We start from the raw sequence: 12,421 nt of genomic DNA on the forward strand, positions 1-12,421 counted from the left end.
ATGTCTGACTTCTCTCCTAAATATCAACCCAAAGGCAACATAGAAGCAAATGGAGTGAGAAAAATAAACAAGAGAATTTTGCATTCTTTCTGGTGGCCCGTGCAATTATCCTGCAGATGCAGGTACATCGCAGGGACAGTAAAACAAGAAAAAGAAGTATCTTTGCATGCTAATTAAAGCATTCCACTTCTTCCTCTTCTTAACCCCAAGTATTTCTCAGTTCTCTATTACATATTTTATTAAATCATCTGATTCAGCCAACGCTATTTAGATTGTTGTGGATAGAACTCCTGTTTATTGAAACTAAAGTCATTTCATGGTTAATCATTTCATGTTTCATGGGCCCTTTTCCTTTCTCTGTTCTAATACAAATGGCAGCACTAGTCAGTCCTCAGCACCCCAAGGACCTCAGTTCCCCAGTCTTTCTCACCCTCCAATTCCTCTGCTAATGAGTGTAAGCGAAGCTTCAACTGCCAAGACAAAGACTCTGCTGCCCTGGGTACTGATAGGCTTTAGGCTTCTGTGCAAATGCAGATGGAGAGGGAACTTGAGGGCACAGAGAGGGACAAAAAGCTACTATTCTTAGCAATTTGCAGAAAAGAACATTGAAATGGGCAAGAAACATACAAAAGATGCTCAATCTCACTGGTAATTAGAGAAATTACAATTCGAGCCACATACCACATTATTCTATATCAGCAAATCAGCAAACATTTTAAAGTATGACAGTTCCAAGTAATGATGAAGGTGCAGAGACATGGAGACACGGGCAACACCGTGGATGGGAACGTGAACAGGTGCCACCACTTAAGAAACTATTGGGAAATGTTTAAAAAAGTTGAAAAGTTAGACACCCGACCACCTAGCAACCCAAACAGCATATATATTCTATAGTTCATCTTAAAATGGTGTCATTAGGATCTGTACATAAAAATGTTCACAGTTGGGAGGCAAACCATGAGAGACTCTTGAATGCCAAGAACAAACCGAGGGCTGATGGGGGTGAGGGAGAGGGAAGGGGGGGCGATGGGCATGGAGGAGGGCACTTGTGGGAATGAGCATCAGGTGTTATATGGAAATCAACTTGACAATAAACTATTAAAAAATGTTCACAGAATAATAGATAAGCAAATTGTAATATATTCATGTAGTGAAATACCATATAGTACTGAAAGTAAATGGACAGAGCTAGAAAAATCTACATGAATAAATAAGAAGTCTTAAAAACAGTGTTGAGGAAAACAACAAGGCAAGTTGTAAAAAAAATATTTTCAGTATAATACAATTCACATGAAGTTGAAAAAGCTGCAAATTAATACCACATATTCTTTATGGATACCCAGATAGTAGTAACGGCATAAAGAAACGTATGAGTGTGATAACAACAAATCCAAATACTGCCAACTGATTAGGGGTATGCAGGGGCCTCACTATGTATGAAGTTTCTCATGACTTTTTATTTTAAAAATCCCAGTGCCTTGACTATATGTTGGATCTGACCATATTAACCACAGCTTGACTCCTACCACTCAGCTGGGTTCTGGAACTTGGGTTTGTGGCCCTGGCACTGGTAGGAGGGAGGGTGGAGTGGTCACTGCCAGAGGAAGCCAGGTGAAAAGGTCTGTTAAGTTGGATGTGTTCCATTGGTCTGCCAAATAGAAGGTCAGCAATTCCTCTTAGAATGAGAAAGTGATGAGTGGAAAAAGAAAAGAAGGCAGGACACTCTGAATGTGGTTCAACCTCATCTCTGGAAGCTTAGTTGCATATCCCATTAAAGGGGAATTCATTCCGGCATGGATACTAGTTTTCTGTGTGGATGTTTGGTTTTAATGTGCTACTTAGGCTGCAACAAGCGGGGTGGAGGTGGGGGGCACACCTAGAATGCACAGCTGGATCCTCCTGGCTAATGGGTCCTACTCTCCATGTTAGGGGACCACAGAGTAGAAGGGGCTGTGACACTAGTTTCCAAGCCAACAATTTAATAGTGCTTATTTCTCCAACACTACCCTTGGTAAAGAGAACTACAAATGGAGCTTCTGGGGACTTCGTGGCCCTGAAACAGGTACATGTGGGCCCAGGACAAGAGTTTCTTCTCTCAAACAAGTTACTCTTCAGCCAAGCATGAGGTCCTCATCTGGAGAGGAGCTACTACCTCTATAATTCAAGCAACAGCTAGATGAAGAAAATGCATGGAGGATCATGTCAGGGAAATAGGGTGAAGGCAGAGAGGTGGGGGGAGGTTGGGGAAGCTGCAGAGATACTCATCTAGCTGGTCAAACACTTGTAGAGAAAAGAGTGATTATCAAGTGGTAAAGTGGAAAGGATGGCAACAGATCATGGAAGGACAAGGCGAGGAATCAAGTGTTGACTTATGGGCAGTGGCAGGTATGGGGTACTAAGCTGTGATTGAAAGGTAATATGATGAAGTCATATGGTATTTGTCTTCTGCCTGACTTATTTGACTTAGCATAACACCCTCTAGGTCCATCCATGTTGTTGCAAATGTCAAGATCTCATTTCTTTTTTTTATGGCTAAGTAATATTCCTGTGTGTGTGTGTGTGTGTGTGTGTGTGTGTGTGTGTGTGACATATCCTTTATCCATTCACCTATCAAGGAGTACACTTGGGTTGCTTCTTCCGTATCTTGTATATTGATAATGTCACAATAAACAGGGGTGCATATATTTTTTCAATTTAGCATAAAAACAAAACAAATCAACAAACAAAAACACCCTTAAATACAGAGAACAAACTGATGGTTGTCAGAAGGTAAGTGGATGGGGGATGGGTAAAACAAATAAAGGGGAATAAGAGGTACACACTTCCAATTATAAAATAAATAAGTCACAGGGATGAAAAGTAAAACATTGGGAATATTATTAATAATACTGTAACAATGTTGTATGGTGACAGATGGCAGCTACACTTATTGAGGCGAGCACTGGGTAATGTACAGAATTGTTGAGTCAATATGTTGTATACCTGAAAGCAATATAATATTGTATGTCAATCTAAAAAAAATAAATTAAACTTAAAAAGGTACTACAATGAGCCAAAACTTAGAAAGATCTCCCTATGCTACATCTTTTGCTGTATTTTCCTGTACAATTAATTTTCCTTACTTTGCCTCAACACACCTCATTAAACACCAGCATGGAACAAGTGAGCAGGGCCTAGGAATCTGCAGGGACAGCAGTCACTTAACACCCAGCAAGCAGGTTGAGGAGCCAGCCCATCAGGGTGGAAAGCAAAGTCACTTCCCTACAGAGGAAGACATACATCTCCTCAGCCAATGAGTTGGATAAGCTTTGGGCAAATGACTTCCAACCACAGGGGGTTGTTGATCTGAAATGAAATGAGCCACCAAATCATTGGGGCTTTTATGATCCTGGCTAATTGGCTAAACTCCCTTTAAAGGCTTTGGAAGATGCCAAGTAGTCTTCTGTTTTGTCATGCTTTCAAAGAAGCAAGCACCTTCCAGCTGTTGAGAGTTGATCCCTGCTGCCTCAAGCCATGCCACAGTATCCTAGAGAGGTGGAACACTGCCTTCCCTAGGATGAAGGAGAAACCCAAGAGAAAAAGAAAACACAAACACTGAGTCTTCTAAATATTTAACCAAAGCAGTATAAAGATTCTCAAGGAGACAATGAATATCTTTTCATCTCATCTTTGGTTTAAAATAGGAATAGGGCTCTTATTCATTTAAATTCTGAGGAGAGAGAGAGAAATCTTCACATTCTTAACTGTAAGATCGATATGACTGTTTTCCCATGGAAAGCTTCTGGCTTTGAACCTTTGCAGGTATAGACTGATTTGACACAGGAGAGTAGAGAGTTTGGTACAAACGGCGTAGGTTCAAAGCATGGTTCTGCCAGGCTCCAATTCTATAATCCTGGACACATAACCTCCATATGACTCAGTTTCCTCATCTGCGAAATGGGGAAAGTTAATGATCCTAATTCCTTAGGGCTGAAGTAAAGATGGAATGAATGCTGAGTGCTCAACAAGGGTCTCCAAAACACCCCACTATCCAAATCATCAGTGATCAGGGTGTGAGTGTTTAAGGCGAAGAAAAGTTTAATATTTTAAGTCTCATAATCCTTAGAGTTTCCATTTCACACCACGAAATAAGCAATTTAATAACACCTAACAGCAAATACATCTGTTCCCCCTCAAATCCTTCTTTGGCTGCTAATGTTTGCAACTTGCAAATGTAATTCTTACGCAGCTTGGGCTCATGCTGTGGTCTTCACTGTTCTTCCTCAATCCTTTCTTACTTTGAGAAACTAAACTCTGTTCTAGGCCCCCAGTCCCAAGAGTCCACACCCATGGCTTCTGTTAACCAGAAATAAAAGGAAATTAAACTAACACATTCTTTGTCTTGTTATTCTCCTACCAGGAAGCTGTTAAAATTTGGACGTTGCCCAGCTGCCTCATTTAATGTTTTGCTTTCAACCACCTGTCGCCTATTTATTTTTAAGCACTTGTTGTTTACCATTATTTGACTTTTAGTAAATTAGCTTGTTTTTCATAGTTTTGTCATTATCTCATTTCCTTTGTGATTTAATATTTTTACATCTCACAACACTTCACATTGCTATCGATTTTTAAAATATTGTTTTACTTTTCTTAGGCATAATTCCTTTTTTTCTCCTCTGGTGGGAGTATTGATTATAGCCTGAATCAGGACTTTCAGGATTAGCATAGAAGCAAGCATTGATTTTTGTGGTTGCTTCAGTTTTTATTCCAAAAGTTTTCTCCCTTATGTCCATTTCCTGTTTGTTTGTTTGTTTGTTTGTTTGTAGTTTGGAGTAACTGTGACACAGAAAATAGTATCCAGATTGAATTCATCCTTATTTATTATCAGTGTGAAAAGTAGTATGTGTGTCATCCAAATATGCATACCTGAGGCATTTGAGAAGCCTGTGCCCTTTCATTTAACTTTACAGATCAATACAAAATGTTATCTTGGACTGTCTTTCTTTCATATTTTCCTTTTAAAATTTTATCTAATTATTTTCTTTTATGCCATTTCATTATTTTAGTCCTTTTCTTCATGTTTTTCATTAGCATATTCTGTATGGACCTAGTCTTTTCTTTAAATTTATTAGTAATTTTTCATTAAAATAATTTTTTTTAATGTTTTATTTATTTCTGAGAGACAGAGAGAGGGAGAGAGAGAGAGAGAGAGAGAGAGAGAGGCAGCATGAGCAGGGGAGGGTCAGAGAGAGAGGGAGTCACAGACTGAAACAGGCTCCAGGCTCTGAGCTGGCAGTCAGCACATAGCCCAACGCGGGGCTCGAACCCACGAACCGTGAGATCATGACCTGAGCCGAAGTCGGACGCTCAGCCGACTGAGTCACCCAGGCAACCCTGTACTGTATTCTTTGTGTGAATATTTTCCTCTTATTTGTTTTAGCTTATCTTAAGTCTTTAATATTTTAAGTCTCATAATCCTTAGAGTTTCTGTTGTGTTTGTCTTATTTGCTCTCATCTTATTTATAATTTTAATATATTTTAATTTTACACCTGCCTTTACCTGTTATTTTTACATTATATATTTCTGCCCTTAGGCCATTTTATTCATTTGGAGAGCAGTAACTTAAAAGAGATTTAATATTCCTACACACAAAATATATTGATTGCTCAAAAATGTTAGTTCTCCAGGGGCACCTGGGTCACTCAGTTGGTTAAGCATCTGACTGCGGCTCAGGTCATGAACTCATGGTTTATGAGTTTAAGCCCCACATCAGGCTTTCTGCTGTCAGCACAGAGCCCACATAGGATCCTCTGTCCCCATCTCTCTACCCTTACCTGCTCACACGTGTGTGCATTCTCTCTTTCTCTCTCTCTAAAATATGTAAACATTTTTTAAAAAAATGTTAGGGGTGCCTGGGTGGCTCAGTTGGTTGAGTGTCCAACTCTTGATTTTGGCTCAGGTCACAATCTCACTGTTCATGAGATGGAGCCCTGCATCAGGCTCTGTGCTGACACTGAGGAGTCTGCTTGGAATTCTCTCTCTCTCTGCCCCTACCTCGTGTGTTCTCTCTCTCCCTCTCTCTCTCTCTCTCTAAATAAATAAACATTAAATTTTTTTAAATGTTAGCTTTGTACTCATTCTCTTTAGCCATATAAGATCTATATCAGTGTGTCTATTTATTTTAAACCTTTAAATATTTGTATAATTTTAGTTTTATTACTTTACTTTTTTAATTATATTCTATATTCACAAATATTTCTTTTTCAGAATATCCAAATCCAAATATGTCCTATTGGTATATGCAAATATGTCAAATTGTACAAAGAATAAAAAGTTAGCTATGAGCTCTCTGCTCAGATAACCCCTGTTGACAAATATCCACGCAGTATGAATATGAGAACATTCAAAGAGTTTAGAAAACTTGAGAATAAAAAGTAAAACTATCTTCTGTCCATTTACATCCCTCTTGTGAGAGCTGACCACACCTGTATCCTCTAAAACTGCTTTTAATAGCAGGTTCCTATCACTCCAGAAGTCTATTTACACAAATGTAGATATAAAAGACAAAGAATTTCTTTCTTACTTGAATTCAATGGGAAAGAGCATGCTAGTAGGAAATCAAAAGTCTTGCCAAACTTCAAATAAATATTTCTTCACTAAAAGAATATTACTTTTTAAAAGTTTCTTTCTTAGTTTAAGAAGTAATATCATGGAGATGCCTAGGTGGCTCAGTCAATTAGATGTCCAACTTCAGTTCAGGCCATGATCTCACCATTCATGAATTCAAGCCCCATGCTGGGCTCTGTGCTGACAGTTGAGAGCCTGGAGCCTGCTTCAGATTCTGTGTCTCCCTCTCTCTCTCTCTCCCTGCCCCTCCCCCACTAGTGCTCTGTTTCTCTCTCAAAAATAAATTAACGTTAAAAAAAGAAAGAGGAAGAAAGAATATTATGAAAAAAAAAAGAAGCTGAAGTCAATGCTCATTAGTTAATGTCATGTTTATGTGTGCGACAGTAGTGTTTGTATCCGTACTATGAAAGATAAGGAAATGAGGTCCTCTATACTTTTCTCCAAGGTACTCCCATGTTCCATGCATTAGATTATTAACCTTATTTTGTAATGATTTATAACACTTATTCCTTTTTTTGGCTCCCACTTTATTGAGATAAAATTGCTAAATAAAAACTGTATGCATTTAAGGTATACAATGTGATGCTTTGATATTATACATACATTGTTGAAATATCATCACAAGCAAACTAATTAACATTTCCATCACCTCAAAGTTACTTTTGTGTATGTGCTGAGATTATTTAGGATCTATTCTCTTCTTCGGGTGCTCAGATAACGTTCCCACAAACAGCTGTCTCTGGACTTTTATTGTCTTTGGGTCAATGCCCTCGATGCTTTTATCTTCCACAGTTCCCTTCATTTTGACTCATGGAACAATTCATTAGTGCCCAAGCTTTTGTCTTGATTTCTTTCTTTAAAAGATTATCTCAGTTCAAGTTTGTTTTTTTTACAAAAAGTTGTCTTTTCTACTTGTCTTTAATTTCTTAGCAGATTAGCACACTGAAAGAATTGGCAGAATGTGGAAATAGGTAGAGGAATATTCCATGTTCTTAGAAAAGCTGGGCAGTTTTTCTGGCTTTTACAGAATTGTTCAGTTCCTACTATATGTGACAATAAATGATGTGATCACCCTGTGAGGCAAAACATAACTATAAAAGTTAAGTTTCTTCCCCCTGGACAACCACATGTCATGGGTTGAATCAACTACTAAAGTGTTAACATGATTTTCCAGAAGGGTCTCTTATGTCTGCATCTCCTCAATTCCTCTGTTTAGTTGCAAGAGTCAAGGAGAACTAGCTAGGACTTGGTCATCTTACAAAGGATATTGAGAGTGATAACAGTGACACTTTGTAAAGATCAGTCTCAATGACAAAAGCAAAGCCCTCCTTCGGCAAAACCTGCTTGCTTAGAATATCATACAACCATAGGGACTGGACCCCAACTTCATCTCTGACTCTGGTCTCAGTGCTGCACTCAACACTGCCTGTTTACGAGGATGACAGATTTTTTTAAATATATTTTTTTATTTATTTCTAGGAGAGAGAGAGAGAGAGAGAGACAGCGTGAGCAGGGGAGGGTCAGAGAGAGAGGGAGTCACAGACTGAAACAGGCTCCAGGCTCTGAGCTGGCAGTCAGCACAGAGCCCGACGCGGGGCTTGAACCCACGAACTGCGAGATCATGACCTAAGCGAAAGTCGGATGCTTAACCGACTAAGACACCCAGGCGCCCCGAGGATGACAGATTTTTAAGGACAGATCCTTAGACTCCATTTGCCCACATTCTAAAGGGTGAATTTGATCCCACATTCTAAAGGGCTCACAGTGGAGCCCTTTAAAATACGTGTGACAGCAAAAAAATAAATAAATAAAATGAACAAAATCACCTCTGACCAAGATTTGCTTAATCCGCTTCCACTATGTGCAAGGTATTACGCTACATACTTGAATGTTATTTATAACCATTAAATAATAAAATTATTTTATTACAATTATATAAGCTGCTGCAATAGATTCAGGATAATAAAAATTAACTGCTGGGTATTAGTCTGGGGATTCAGTTGAATGCTTCCCTTAGAAGGTATTGATTTGAAAGTTGAAGAATAATTAAGGCATTGTTAGCAAAGGGGATGGGGGTGGTGAAGGCATGCGTAGAGGAAAAAAACTCATACACGGAGCCCAAGTCACAAAGAACTGTAGCCCTCTCAAATACTTGATTGTTCAAGCCAATTTGACTAGATAACAGTGAAAACAATTAAAAAGTGACTTAGAATGTTGCCAGTAAGGTATATGAATCAGATACTCTGGGCTCAGTAGCTTATGTTAATAATCTTGCATTGTAACCTGAGAGTACCAAGAAGACACTAAACTGCCACAGGCCTGACCTGTTGATCGGTAACCCTGTACCACACTGACTGGCTGGGATGGAGAGCCTGGAGTGGAAGGTGCAAGAGCAGACACAAAACCATGGTAAGGCCACTCATGCAGGATGAGAGATAATGGTAAGTGGGAGGTTGTAGATGAAGAACAGCAGAGTGATCTGAAAACTGTTTGAAGTATGAAATCAAAAAGATTGGGGACTGATTTCAGTGAGGATTGAGATTTTAAGATCAATTAGTTTCCTGTTTGAATAACCAGATAAACTAGATGAACAATTCAGTAGATAATTAAATGAGAAGAAGGAAATTCAGCACCAGCAAGAAAATCATCTGTTTCATGCTGGTTAACCACAGATTAATGTTGATCTCATTATCTAAACATCCCACTCATTTCATCTGGTAGACCCTTGGGACTGTTCACCACCCTCAGAATCTTCTCAGTTGACAGTTCCTTAATTGACTCCTTTTCAAATTCCAGGTTGTTTCCTGGATATAATTAAAACTAAAAATGTGGATTTAGAGATCATTAATACAGCTTAAGTTCAAGATTCTTAGTAGTACTAGAGAGGCATATTTATCTGAGTTACATGAGTCCCAGGAAAAAGAGTAGACTCCACTTATAAATTAGTTAACCTCTTCAACCATAAATCCTCTGATCAAATACTTTAAATAAACCTTTGGATCATATTCTTCCTTTGCTGCCATCTAAAAATTTTATTTATTTATTTATTTAGTGTACACTGTAGTGATTTGATATATATACACATTATGGAAAGATTCTCCCCATCAAATTAATTTACACATCTATCACCTTACATATATATCTTTGGTTTTTGTTGATAATGTTTAAGTTCTACTATCTTAGCAAATTTAAATTAGGCCATACAGTGATATCAACCAGTGTTACCATGTTTTACATTAGAACCCTATACTTTATTCAACCTATAGCTAAAAGTTTGTGCCCTCTTACTAACCTCTCTCTACTACCCTACCTCCAGTCCCTGGCAACCATTTTTCTAGACTGTCTCTATGAATTTGCTTATTATGTTATCTTAGCTTATCCTATCTTATAAGCGATAGACCATGTACTGTTTGCCTTTCTCTGCCTGGCTTATTTCACTTAGCAAAATGCCCTCAAGTTCCATCCATGTTGTCACACATGGCAGTATATTTTTCAGTCTTTCTCATGACTGAATGATATTCATGCATATATGAATTCATATAAGCCCCTAAGTTGCTTCCATAGCTTAGGTATTGTGACTAATGCTTCAATGACCAGGGGAGAGCAGGTATCTTTTTGATATCCTGTTTTCATTTTCTTTGGATATATTTCCAGATATGGATGGTGTATCAGATGGTAATTCTATTTTTCATTTTTTGAGGAACTTCCATACTGTTTTCCATAGAGGCTGAACCATTTTACAATCTCACCAGCATTATACAAAGGTTCCCTTTTCTCCACATCCACACCAACACTTGTTGGCTCTTCTTTTGTTTCGGTTTTGGTTTTGGCTTATTTTGCTTATGTCAGCCATTCTAACTGTTATAAGGTGATATCTCATTGTGGACTTCATTTCCATTTCCCTGATGATTAGTGATGCTGAGCACTTCATGTGCCTGCTGCTCATTTGTATGTCTTCTTTGGAAAAATATCCATCAAGTTCCCCACCCCATTTTTTAACCAGATTGAGTGGCTTTGGTTTTTTGGGGGTTTTTTTTGTTTTGTTTTCTTGGGGGGGTTGTTTTTGTTTTTTGGGGGGGGGAACGGGAGCTGCTATTGAGTTACACAAGTCCTTTATATAATTTGGATATTAACTCCTTAACATACGTATAAAAACCATATGGTACTGAATTAAAAACAGACACCTGGATCAATAGAACAGAATGGAGAGCCCAGAAATAAGTTCATGCATATGTGGTCAATTAATTTACAACAAAAACGCCAAGAATATACACTGGGGAAAATGTGTTGGGAAAATTGGACATTCAGATGCAAAAGAATGAACTGGATCACTATCTTTCACTATACACAGAAAATCAACTCAACATGGATTAAGGACTTGAATGTAAGACCTGAAGCAGGAAAACTCCTAGAAGAAAACATTAAGAAGTAAGCCCCTTAACATTGGTCTCCCTAACATTGATTTTCTGGATTTGACACCAAAAGGAAAGGCAACAAAAGCAAAAACAAACAAGTGAGACTACATCAAACTAAAAAGTTTCTGTGTAACAAAGGAAACCATCAACCGAATGAAAAGGCAGACTATAGAATGGGAGAAAATATTTGCAAATCATATATCTGAAAAGGAGTTAACTTGCATTGCTATTTTAAAGCCTTACATGATTTAAATTGCTCTAATCTTTGCAAAAGTATTTACTTTAACTTACTTTTAATATATGCTGTATTGTAAAAAGATTCAAAAGGATATATTTTTCCAAAGGGAGCCTTCTACTCTCTCAAACCACATATCCATCAAGTTGTGGGATATGTTCTCAACTATTTTTTAGAAAGTTGGCATTTATCCATATAATATTGCACATAGGAAGCTGCCAAGTATCAAAGATATTTGCTATTGCTCACTTGTCTACAATTTATCTATTACCTAGCATTTGTAAAGAGAATGTAAAACTCTCTGAAGTCTTTATTGACCTCTCAGTGGTTATTCACAAACAAGGAGTAGTCAGGGACAAAAAGTCATAAGTTCAAGACATTTGAGCTGTTGCCAGGTCAAAGAAGGGGGAGTAAAATTTTTCCAGGGCTACCGTAGGGTTACAGGGGTACACTGCTTAATGAAGACTAATTTACACCATAAATTGGATTAGCAGTTGCTCAAGTAATCAAAATCCAGGTATGTGTGTGTTTCCTTGGAAGGGATTTGTGCTTCCTAAGATAAGGTGCATTGGTTTAGCTCAGGCTGAATAACAAAATACTATAGATTAAGTAGCTAAAACAATAGATATTATTTTTCTGACAATTCTGGAGACTGGAAGTCCAAGATCAGGGTGGCAGCATGGTCAGGTTCTGGTTCTGGTGAGGGTTCTTTTCTTGGGTTGTAGTTAGCCACCTTCTTGCTGTGTGGTCGCATGGGCTTTCCTTGGTGTGTGCAGAGAGAGACAGGCAGAGACAGATTTCTCTCTTGCTCTTTTTGTAAGTCTACGAATTCTATTATATTAGAATCCCACCCTATGACAAATCAAAACCACACTGAGATACCACCTCACGCCAGTCAGAGTGGCTAAAATGAGCAAATCAGAGAACTCGAGATGCTGGCGAGGATGTGGAGAAACAGGCACCCTCCTACACTGTTGGTGGGAATGTAAACTGGTACAACCCCTCTGGAAAACAGTGTGGAGGTTCCTCAGGAAACTAACAATAGAACTCCCCTAGGACCCAGCAATAGCACTGCTAGGAATTTACCCAAGGGATACAGAAATGCTGAGGCATAGGAGCACATGTACCCCAATGTTCATAGCAGCACTCTCCACAATAGCTAAA

Source organism: Hyaena hyaena, unplaced genomic scaffold, assembly GCF_003009895.1.
Source record: "Hyaena hyaena isolate Hyena2069 unplaced genomic scaffold, ASM300989v1 scaffold_734, whole genome shotgun sequence".
Taxonomy (NCBI): domain Eukaryota; kingdom Metazoa; phylum Chordata; class Mammalia; order Carnivora; family Hyaenidae; genus Hyaena; species Hyaena hyaena.